The following is a 12,270-nucleotide window of genomic DNA, read 5'->3' as shown; positions in this document are numbered from 1 at the left end:
GCTTGCACAGAGCTGGCAAGTGCATGTACCCAGTAAAGGCTGATGTCGTGTTAGCAGTATATTTCTGTGCAATGAATTATACCAAACCCTAGTGGTTTGAAAAAGCAAACATCTACTCTTGTAAAGTTTCTATGGATCTGGAATTCAGGAGTGACTTAGGTGGGTGGCTGTGGTCCAGGGTCTCTCCTGTGTTATGGTTAGGATGTCAGCAGGAGCTGCAGGTTCTGAAGCCTGGGCTGTGGGTCTGGGAAATGTCTTGCACGACAGCTCACTCACTTACTGTTAGCAGCAGGCGCCAGGTTCTTACCACAGGGACGTGTGCATCAGCCACAGCGATGGTTAGTAGATGATAAATTGTCCCACAGGAAAGTTTCAATTTAAGCAAAAATAAATCTTTTGTTACAATGTGCCTCAAGTAAATGTGGTTTTGTAGAGCAACTGACCAAAGTGATAAGCTCAAATGGTAACACCTCTAATAGTTGAATTCATCATACTGAGTGTTTGAAATTAAGGTTGGTACCTGTCTTAGTTTGCTGCTGCTGCTGCTAAGTCGCTTCAGTCGTGTCCGACTCTGTGCGACCCCATAGATGGCAGCCCACCAGGCTTCCCCGTCACTGGGATTCTCCAGGCAAGAACACTGGAGTGGGTTGCCATTTCCTTCTCCAATGCACGAAAGTAAAAAGTGAAAGTGAAGTCGCTCAGTCGTGTCTGACTCTTTGCGACCCCATTGCAGCCCACCAGGCTCCTCCAGCCATGGGTTTTTCCAGGCAAGAGTACTAGGGTTGCCATAATGAAGTACCACAAACTGGGTGGCTTAAATAACTGACATTTATTGTCCCATCTGTTTAACTTGTACACTGGTGGAAGGGTGCTTACGTGATGCAGCAACACTTATTTCTGTGTGAAACATCCTAGGGTCTTTTTTTAAGGCGCATCATTGAGAAATCAAAGAAATGCCAGCTGATGAAGAATATTTAGTTTCTTTTCCAAATGAATCTCCTTGGGTCTTATAAACAGCATTTTTATAGACTACATGTGTTACCTTTACAACATAAGGTTATTTGATTGTTGGTGTTCTTAACCTGAGGTTATAGTTTTGTCGTAATTAGGATTATCTTGGAAGAATGACCTTAGTAGAACACGGAAATACAGTATTCACGCACAACTTAAAGGAAACAATGGCAGCATTAAAAAGCATCAGCTCTGATATATGTGTGCTTTTAGGATCATGAACTTAGAACATCTGAACTCTTAGGTCATACTTGCTACAGAATGATTTTTTTTTCCCCCTCAATGGTGCTCTATAACCTTTTAGAAATTCGCCACCAGGGTGACGTTAAGTATCTCCTTAACAGTCGGCTGGTCTGCTGGCAGTGTCAGAACTCAGGATATCTGCTTTTTAATTGCCATGTTCAAGGTCTAATTATTTTCTCTGTACTAGGGTGAGAGAACTGTAATGAGAAAGTACAATTATTAAACGCCAGTGAGGAAGGGAACGGAGTCTTCTTGGCTTATGCTGTGAACTAGCTTCCCAAGCATCGCTGTGACTGCGGCTCATTTCTGTCCGATGATTCCCCCCTCGGATCTCCGAGAGGTCATATAAAACATAAAGGAAGATGGCAGAACTCTTGTAGTCTTTAATGAGAGGGGAAGACAATGGATTAAAAGGCTATTATTACACGTAGGCTTACAGACTGTTAATAGTTAAGAGTTTATTAGCCTCAGAGTATCAGAGTGTTCTAAAAGTGACTAAGGTAGCATGCAAGTCAAGCTACACATATGGCAAAGTTGCCATTTGAGCAAGCAGTTTAGAAATACATAGTGTTGGACAGATTTTACACTTTTGAAGTTCCCAGAATTTAGAGACTCTTTTCGTTAAAACCTGTATTGCTGGTTTTCAGATAATTTATTATGCTGCTGATCACAATTATATTTTTTCTATTTTTTCAGCTATTTTAGAAACTATCACATTGCCAAATGCTCTCAAAAAGCAGGGTTTCTTATTGTCTGTTAGAAGACAGGGAATCCCAAGTCTTTGATTCTGTGAATGTGAGTGCTTGTACATATGTGTGTGTATAATGCCTGATGCCCCTATGCAGCAAGCTAATTAAAGTCTATGCGAGTGTGTTTACCAATTAAGAAAAAGTGTAACATGTAGCAGAGATTGAACTAAGTACTTCTCACACATTGTCTCATTTATCTTTATAATAATTCTCTGATGAAGGTATTTTCCACATTTATTAGATAAAGAAACTGGAACCTAGTGAATGGCTTAACTGGGATTTGAACAGAGGTCTGCCTCTAAATATCTTTAATGGAAGCACATAGTGACCATATTCTTACCCTTCACTACAGAAGATCTCCAGCAGTTTGCTCATCTTGAGTACACATAATTTTGTATGTGTCCTTAAAGGGGAAAAATAAAGGACTTCTCTGAGAATTCAGTAAACATCTGCCCTTGTATATCAGCCTTTGCGAGTTCTAAATGGGTTACTTCTGTGATCACACTGGTAGTTCCAGTGGGCACACTGTAGTCACAGTGAGTCCCTGGAGTCTGGCCAGGCTGGCAGCCTTCATGTGGGGCTCCACGGAACCGAAGCACATGTGTTCGGGAGAGGAGAGCCGGATTCAGCCACGGCTGCTCCACTGTCTGCATTTCAGACTAACAGAGAACACAGGTTGAACGAACCCACAACCACAGCAGAAAACAATGACTACCAGAGGAACAAACCATTGTAACCTCACACAGCAGTGGGGAGGGAATTTCCTGGAGCCCAAGAGTAGGGTGAAGGAAGCCCATAGTCTGGACTCACAGGGATCACAGTCACGAGTGTAAGCGACCATACACAGCCTGAGGTGAGCAGTTTAACATGTTTGAGCCTCAGTTTCCACACCTACAAAATGGAAGTTACCGTGTTTTCTCATGAGGTTTTTGGTGAGGATGAATGAAATCATGTTTACAAAAGGAGCCTCAAGGCGGTTCCTGGCCCGTAACAGAGCCTAGAGTTGAAGCAGGAGTGGAATGGCAGCAGCGACGCTCTTTGCAGCCACGTAACGCAGGGCTGTTGGCCCAGGGGTCCTCAGACATGCGTCAGATTTGTTACTGGAGTCTGTCTTAGTTTGGGCTGTTATAACAAAAATACCATAGACTGGGTGGCTTTTAAACCGCAGAATTTTTTTCCCTTACAGTTAACAAGGCAGATAAAGTTGCCAACAAATCTGGTGCCTGGCAAGGGCCTGCTTCCTGGATCACGGACAGCCATATTCACAGTGTGTCTTCTTTTGTAAGGAGACTAATCTCACCTCTGAGGGTTCCACCTGTAACCTCATCACCTTCCAGAGACCCCATCATCAAATGTCAGAACGCTGGGTATTAGGTTGCAACATATTAGTTCTGTGAGGGAAACATTCATTCTGTAGTAGGATTTCTGTTTCAGCTTGTGATCGTGCTGACTTGGTGGACCCATTAGATGCCTTCCTACCATTTGGACATTTTTTCCTTGCCTTTTCCAAGATTGGCAAGATGAACATACATTTTTATAATTATTTACAATAAAACTAACTTTTTCTTGCATGTAATACATCTATGACAAAGGGTACATATCAGGCATAGAGCTTAATGAAATTTTACCAGCTGAACACCAGTTTTGTAACCAACAGCCAATCAAGAAACAGAACTTTTCTTCCAGTCATTACACACACATGCACGTGCACACGCCTGCCAAGGGAGTGTATCTTGAGCTCTAATAGGTCTGCGTGTTCTTGAAATGTGTAAGAATAGAGCCATATAGCTTGTACATGCTTATATCCCATTTCTTTCAGCAAACTGTAAGTACATAAATTGCATCCATATTTATCATATAGAATTCTTTGCTCTTTTTACACATTCCTGTTTAGTATTTCATTGTGTGAACATATCACAATTTATCCATTTTCCTGAGGATGAACATTTGGGTAGTTTCCAGTCTGGAGATATTCTGCATCGACATTTTACATTCTTGTGCATGCCTTTCAGTGCTGGATAGTTACCTAGGTTTGAGAGTGCTAGGTCATGTGGTGTGCATCTGCTTAGCATCTTTCCTAAGTGCATACATCAGTATACATCTCCAGCAGTGAACTGGGTTGTTTTGAATGACTTTTGCTTATTAAGAATTATTTTCCCTGCATTGTGATTACTTCAAAGGATCCAGCAAAGCAGAATGCAGCTGTGTTAAGGGCTGGTCCTTGTGGGCACTGCTGCTACTGCTAAGTCGCTTCACTCGTGCGACCCCATAGATGGCAGCCCACCAGGCTCCCCCATCCCTGGGATTCTCCAGGCAAGAACACTGGAGTGGGTTGCTATTTCCTTCTCCAATGCACGAAAGTAAAAAGTGAAAGTGAAGTCGCTCAGTCGTGTCTGACTCTTTGCGACCCCATGGACCACAGCCTACCAGGCTCCTCCGTCCATGGGATTTGCCAGGCTAGAGTACTGGAGTGGGGTGCCATTGCCTTCTCCTTGTGGGCACTAGATCCCATTAAGTGGCTGAAAGAAGACTGTGCCCTATGTGTTAGAAGCTGGAGAGCTAGCACAACCGTGCATTTCTGCCTCTGCTTTACAGCCTGGTATATTTGATGGCAGGCCGTAACAGCTGTGGCTTTCTTTCTCTAATGTTTTTTTGGAAACTGAAACAAGTTTGAACACAGCCCGATTCATATAGACCACACAAGTAAGAAGAGGCATATTAGATAACACAAATATGGACTAGAGTGGCGCCAGAGAACAGAAAAGAAAAAAGCTTACTTATTAGGTAACTAGTTGATCCAGGCATGAAATTTAGTAATATGCTGTTTAAACATAAAAGGTTAAGAAGAAAAACCCGTTTGAAATTGTAGAAGTGTCTGACAGCTCGCATAAGGAATGTGTGAATTTTCACGCTCAAGTCCTCCTGTACCAAGAGTAGGTTCCACTTATCAGGTGGCTTCCAGTTTTACCAATGAAGAGAAAAATGGGTTTGAAATATGATATCGTGTGTTAATTCAAACCATTCATAAGCCTCCGTATTTTGGGAAAAGTCATGCTAAAATCTCAAGCTCGCAATAATAAGGAAAGTTTTCAAAAATGTTTGAGTATCTCTGGACCTTGAGGTCTTACACACTCCTTTCCACGTTCATCCTCCCACTCAGCTAGTTATGTATTTTCACCATCCCTTGTCCCACAGATCTGTCCCAGAGATGAGTAAGTGACTTGTCCGAATTCCCAAAGTTTACAATGACAGAGCCATTTTCTAATCCCATCGGATGACTCTACTGCCTTATATTACCAGAGGGACATAAAAGGGAAATAGATGTACATTTTGGCAGTAAATAGCAGGAAAACTGTAGAAAAAAAATCTGATAGACTTTACAAATGCCCTGTAAATCTCTATCATTGCATTTTCTGTGGTAGAAGGAGCTGGATACCAGTTAGCTCTCAGACCTCCTGCTACCTCAGGAAAGGTCAGCCCCACCTGGACAGCTGTCCTTGTCCTCCTGACTCTCTGTCTGTAGCTGTCTCGGCTCCCTAATGTTTTAAATTTCTCTTTCCCTCCTATCTAGTGGCTTTATCTGTAAAATGGGTCATTAAGATGTCCATAGCTCTCCTCTAGGACAGCCTACTCAGCCCAGATTCAAAATTAATTCAGAAGGCATTCAAACAAAGCAGCAAAGGAGTTCACAGTCATTTGGGGGAGTGATGCTAATGCTTGTTGGAGTCACACCAGAGCCATCAAACTGTGTTACTTCTCATAGTACAGCTAAATTACCTGGGGTGGGGGTTGGGGGTATTCTTTTGGCTGCCTCAGAGAGCTTTATTAGGAAGCTCATGTTTTAAGATAGGTACGAACTGGTAGACTAGGTGAGGAAAGTGTTTCAGTGCCTTGCAATATCTAGACTTGGTGCTTGAAGGACAGAGTTGTATGATAGAAAGGGCTTTCATGATTATGCAATCCAAGAATCTCATTTAATGATTGAAGTTCAAAAAGGTCAAATTCAAGAATGCCAAGCAATGGAGGAATTTGGGCTAGAATGACAGTCTCCTGATTCACAGTATAGTCCTTTTTTATTTTTTTTTACAACCGCATGCAATTTTTCAGTTTTGTTATTGTAGTCTTACAGATGAGTGCAATTAAGGAAAATTAAGCTGGCTGATTAAATCGCTCAGGACCAGCTTCCTCTCTAGCATCAACTAGCAAAATATAAGTCAGCACTGGATTGGACAAGATTATGGGTGGGGAAAAATTGTCAGACTTGTTCTATCAAAAGTCATCATCAGATGTCTTTGTTCCAAGCTGAGTGTACAAAACAATTTGCACTCACAGTGCATCCGTGCAGTTTATTTATCTTCCTCAACTGGGACTGCGGTCATCTGATTTCCCATTCTCAATACCAGCTCCTGCTTTCCCTGTGTGTGGAAATTCTGAGTTATTTTCCTTTCTTTATAGACACACTACACCTTTTATCTTCCAAAGGTAATTGCAATGATTGTGCTGGCCTTCATGTGATTACACACTCATGTGACAAGATCATAGTTGCATTTTGCTGATTTCTACTGAGAACCTCTAAAGGAGTCTTTGGATTTTTGTCATGATCTCTGTGTCTCCCTCTAGTCCCTAATTTACAGCAAGCTGACAGCATAAGGCATTTAGTCAGTTGATCACAGTGGCCTTACATCTCTCTCTTATTCAAAACAGAATTCAAGTTGGAACTGTATGTTGTATTATATTCCGTAACCCAATGTTCTTATGTATAATAGGTTTCGATTGGTAAGAAATATGGTAAAAATAAAATTCTATTCACCAAATTCTCCTTAACAGATAGAATATTTATTAGACTGATAAATAATAAGATTTTAAATAACTTCTAGCCTTTATATTCTCTGTATTCATGTCCTCCCTATTTTTATGCACAATAAAGTAAAACTTTATTGTATCTGAAATAATTACCGGTCAATACTTATCTGAACATTATATCCTGCACTTATTCATTTTTCCTATTTTAACAAATGCACTAAATTTAATAGCAAACAAATATTTTGATTGTTTGCTGTGAGCCAGGTCCTGTGTTGAACAATTAGATTATCTTATTTAGTCCTGAAACATGTGAGATAAGTATCATTGTGCACTTTTACAGTTGAAGAAACTGAGGCCCATAGGGAATGGGTCATTGTCTAATGTTACACCTAAGAAAGTGGCTGAGTCAGGATTCGTGATTAGGACTGTGAAGGCACATTATTCTGCCTTTGAAGTGGGTGGCCTTTCTTTTTGGAGGGATTTCATATGGACCATTTTATCTACAAGAAGAAAAAAGAAATTGTACAAACTGATTCATGATGTAATTGCTAGTGAATTGATGGCGATAAAACAGACATGAGTACACAGAGAAGCATGAGGGTGGCATGACACAATCAACTATTCATTCCAAATAAAATGCTTTTTAAAAATAATCTAATTTTATTGATTCAGACACCAGAACTTTAAAAAGGCAATTTTAATTGGTGTGCTGCGATTCATGGGGTCGCAAAGAGTCGGACACGACTGAGCAACTGAACTGAACTGAATGGAAATTTTTCTTATATAGTTCAGTTCAGTCACTCAGTTGTGTCCCACTCTTTGTGACCACATGGACTGCAGCACACCAGGCTTCCCTGTCCTTCACCAGCTCCCAGAGTTTACTCAAACTCATGTCCATTGAGTTGGTGATGCCATCCAACCATCTCATCCTGTCATCCTCCTCTCCTCCTGCCTTCAATCTTTCCCAGCATCACGGTCTTTTCCAATGGGTCAGTTCTTCACATCGGGTGGCCAAAGTAATATTCAGGACTGAAATTTTTTAGGATTGACTGGTTGGATCTCCTCGAAGTCCAAGGGACTTTCAAGAGTCTCTTCCAACACCACAGTTCAAAAGCATCAATTCTTCAGCGCTCAGCTTTCTTTATATAGTAATTTTATATAAATGGGTGACCCAAGGTCATCACTTGAAAAATCCAGAATTTTACTATGCAGTAGAATACCTATGGGTCTGTTTTTATTTGTTTTGAGCCCTTCTCTATCTTGATATTATTTCTCTTCTGTGTGAATCCACTCGATTCTTCCCTTGGTTGCCTTTCCTCCTACTAGTCTGCTATCAACAGCAAAACCATATAGCCCAACATTGCACAAAATCTGAACACAGAGTGATTGAAATTCTTAGGGAAAGCCTTAGTGAGCAAGTGGAATTTCAGTTTTGGCTTTTTTGGGCACCAGAGAAGTTTTACAATTTTGAAATGCTGATTGATTGATTGATGCACAACTTTGTTCAACATATATAAATGCAGATGAAATAAAATTGTACTAATTATACATCATGAGAAAAAATGTCAGTGCCGGAAATGTATAAAGAAGAACAAATATACAGGAGCTTTGTGGTAGCCAAACCAAAAAGGCCGATGTAGTTAAAACTTTTGTTACCATAGAGTGTATGTATCATAATATGTGACAGGAGTAACACTCTGTTCCCTTGTTTTGAATTGTAAGAGAACGTCTCATAGGAGAGTTATGCATCTTTAGGACTGTGATATGGTGAACTAGAAGATCTTAATTCTTAATATTTCTTCCAGTAAAATCATAGTCATCATCAGTAATTGGTGCAGCAGTTGAGCAATTATGTTATCAATAAAGGTGCTCTGGGAGTTTCTAGCAGTGTCTTAACCTCCCTAGGGCACTCTGGTAGCCCAGCCTTACCCACCCAGGGGCAAAGGAGCCTGGCTGTTAACACAACAGCTCCCATCATTTGTATTTTAGAAACAGTTTGCCTCCGCACTTCCCGTCTCCCCTGTGCAGGTGGGAGCAAAGCAGACTCTGGACACTAAAGAAAGCCCTACAGGAACATAACGACATAAAATACAGGTGCCGGCAGTCAGGCCTGCGGGCGCGGAAACGTTCAGTGCGAGGGCACGTGAGTGGGACCCAGTGACATCAAACCAATGCCGAGAAATGAGGAGGACGCAGTCACACGGTGTGGACGCGGGGTTTCCAGCTCACTCCTACATCCGCCCGCTTGCCGACTTCTACTGCTGTGGCCTTCCTGCTCGCTCCAGGGCTTCTCCCCTCCCCAACTTGGTTTTTTGTTTTTGCTCCCTTTGTTGTCTTCTGGTCACATACGCCTGACATCCTATCACACCTCCCTGGGCTCCTTGACTGGAAGGTCCCTCTTCTATTCCTGTTGAAGCCCTCCTTCCAAGCCTCCTGCTGCAGGCTGCTTCTCACGGCCTACGCTATAGTCCGCCGCCCTTCGTTTTCACCCTTCTTAGAATTGCCTAGTGTTAGAGTTATGTTATTAGGCCTCTCTCTTTCTCCCTAGATTGCGAACTCCTGAAGGGCAGGTGTTGCTGTTCAGTTACTCCAGCACCCACTGCAGCGCTTCGCATGTAATGGGTATTTGATAAATGCTTGTTGAATTAAATTGAATAATTTAAAATCAGAGTTGGTTGGCAAAGGATCCTGTTCTGAGGGGACCGCCTGATTTGGCTACCTGGGTGGGGAAAACACACACTCAATTTTTCTAACAGCTTGCACTCAAGCTGTCATTAAAATTAAAGTCCTTTATTGTACACTTTCATTGTTGCCGAAATAATAGTCTGCCATGCCTTGGAGCAGTGAATGTAACCGCCTCTCTTAGTTATAATTTTGTGACATTAGGCATCAAACAGTTGGGAAATTGCAAGTGCTGGTAATATAACTTTACATATAGTATATCATTACAAATGAGAAAACAGGACCCTGAGGCAAGGATGCTCTGTAACATGCTTTTCCAAAAAGAAAGAAGACTCAGTAGAATGAGAGTAAATTTCTGTAAAAAGCATTTTCTCCTGAAAAAAAAAACCACACACACACACAGTGCCTATTTAGTTACCCTTTAATAATTTCAGTTAACTTCTGTGTGGCAACGTGCTAAATGAAGCAGATTATATTTGTCCCCCGTATACTCACCCAGGGCAGTGTGTGTGCTCCTAATTTGAGCAAGGTTGTTTCAGGAGTCTGAGCTGACCTTGGCCACTGAAAGGACCTTAGAAGTTTTATCTGACACATCCACCATCTCCATACCCCCCACCGCCACACATTTTTACATGTAAACCTTTTTCATACTTCTGTAAGCTAAATCTAATTGAAATGAGCGGAGAAAAGAATCTTTAATGAGATATGATCCAGAAGAAATGACCCACTGTATTTAAATTAATTCAAATGAAGTCATAGTTTGAGGGAAGGGGAGAGGTACAGTGCCCTCCTGGGCCTTAGAGTCAAGGTGGAGGTCTGTAGGTGAGCTTTGCTGACCATCCCTTCAGTGGGTTTCATCACACATATCCCCTCAACGTATACCCCAGTGATACTCATGGATGTACTGTATCAGTAAGGTGTAACAGAGAGCCCAGATTAATGTGACTCAAGCCAAATGTAGCGTTATTGGGGGTGGGGGTGGTTCTTTTATTTGGAAAAAAAAGTCGCAGGCAAAAGAAACTGAGCAGGCCAAGGGTGATACAGGAGAGCCACCATCATTAGGAGCTTTGGCTCTTTTTATCGCATTTCTCTGTTAGTGTCTGTTTTCTGTCTTAGGTCTTGCCTCATGGTCCTAGATGACATGGTGGAATTCTAGTAGTTACCTCTGGGTTTCAGGCAGGAAGAAGAAGGAGCAAGGAAGGAGAGTGAAGATCAGAAACGATGCTCCCTCAATTGATCAGCATCCTTAGAAGAGCCACCTGGGAAACCCCAGCAGACTGCTTTCACTTACCTGTCCACCGCCACCTTTGTCAGAAATGGCGAGTAGGAAGTGTATTTTAGTATCTGTGCTCCTCGTTGGGTTTCCTTTGTTAAGAGGGGAGAGTGAGATATTAGGTAGGCAACACACACACAGTATTGCTTCCCTCAGATACTTATTTAGATGAGATGGTAGGAGAATAGTGATAGAATGCTTTAAGTGCATGAAAAGTCTCTAAATTCCCAGTTCTCTTGTTGATACTGTTTGGCTCACTGAAAGTCAGAGAGAGAGAGGAGGAGGAGAAAGAAAGAGAACACTAAGGAAGGGGCTTGACATTTTCTGAAGTACTGAAATCTCTTCTTGAGATTGCTTGCTCTTTTCAGTGCCTTGAATGCTGATTCTGAGGCATGACAGCTCCAGTTCTTTATTAACATGATTTGAGTCCTCACCTTTTAATAGCCTTGATTATTTCTTCCCTTGGGGAGTGGTTGGCCTAGAAGGAAACAAGTATCTCTCTTCTCTTTTTACTAGCCAAATGTGTCTCTCTTTTTTCATTCTGAGATTTGAGAAGAGATTGAGTTGAACCTATGTTTAAATTCTTAGGGATTCATTATTCAAAGCCAAAAGAAATTTGAGTTGGCTTTCCCAGAAATGGAGAGCAGGAGGCTAGAGGTAGAACTCTCTGCTTTTGAAGGCAAAAGCCAGAGCAGATCCTGTGGTGCGGTAAGCTCAGGGCACCAGAAACCAGAGCATCTGGTAGCGAAGAATGCTCATAGCATTTTGTTTAAATGATCACCTACCTGTTTAGAATTTTAAATCTAGAATTTCTTGTTGCCCCTTTTTAGTAAGAACAGAGAGTTGGGTGCTGGGCTCTCAGGGGCCTTGTTCTCTACTCTTTGTCCTCTCAACCCTATAATATGCATTAAAAGTGAAGCAATGGGGGCAATGCAGCAGTTGAAATATAGGAAAAGTAATGCACCTGTGAGTTTGTCAGTATGGACATGGCTGGGAAATTCAGTTGATTTCAGGCAATTTCTAAGGAGGTAGAAGTTGCAAGTTTAAATCCTACATGGTACATTTCTATTACCTTCCTTAGCCATAAGCTACATACATGATGGTAATCATAGCTACCACGTACTTACTGATCTTCATAGTTGATCTGTCATAGCTGCTGCTGCTGCTGCTAAGTCGCTTCAGTCGTGTCCGATTCTGTGCGACCCCATAGACAGCAGCCTCTGTCATAGCTAATATGATCTAAATGGGATAGACCATTTGATTCCATATTAAATGCCTATTAAAGAGATGGCCAGTCCTTAACTTTTAATAATTAATTTGAAGCATCTTCATCAACCTTCTGCCTATTACCTTTTACATTGTAAATGATCATTTTCAAAAGCCTTTCAAAAAGAGATCATTAAACTATATTGAAAGAGTGAAAAAATAAATGTTTGTAAATATAAAATTCTGACTTATCCTCAAGCCCATAAAGAAAGAACACCTGTCATTGTTAAGGAGCATGTAGTC

The 12,270-nt window shown here is 41.5% G+C and overlaps 1 protein-coding gene across 2 annotated transcripts in view; it reads left to right on the top strand.

The window, feature by feature from the left end:
- Positions 1–12,270, top strand: part of MACROD2 (mono-ADP ribosylhydrolase 2) — a 2,300,803-nt gene that overhangs the window by 850,507 nt on the left and 1,438,026 nt on the right. The gene's annotated exons all lie outside the window — the stretch shown is intronic.

The sequence above is a fragment of the Oryx dammah genome, unplaced genomic scaffold (genome assembly GCF_014754425.2).
Source record: "Oryx dammah isolate SB20612 unplaced genomic scaffold, SCBI_Odam_1.1 HiC_scaffold_10, whole genome shotgun sequence".
NCBI classification, from domain to species: Eukaryota; Metazoa; Chordata; class Mammalia; order Artiodactyla; family Bovidae; genus Oryx; species Oryx dammah.
The sequence above is the reverse complement of the archived record's forward strand: the minus strand, read 5'-3'. Positions and strand labels throughout refer to the sequence as shown.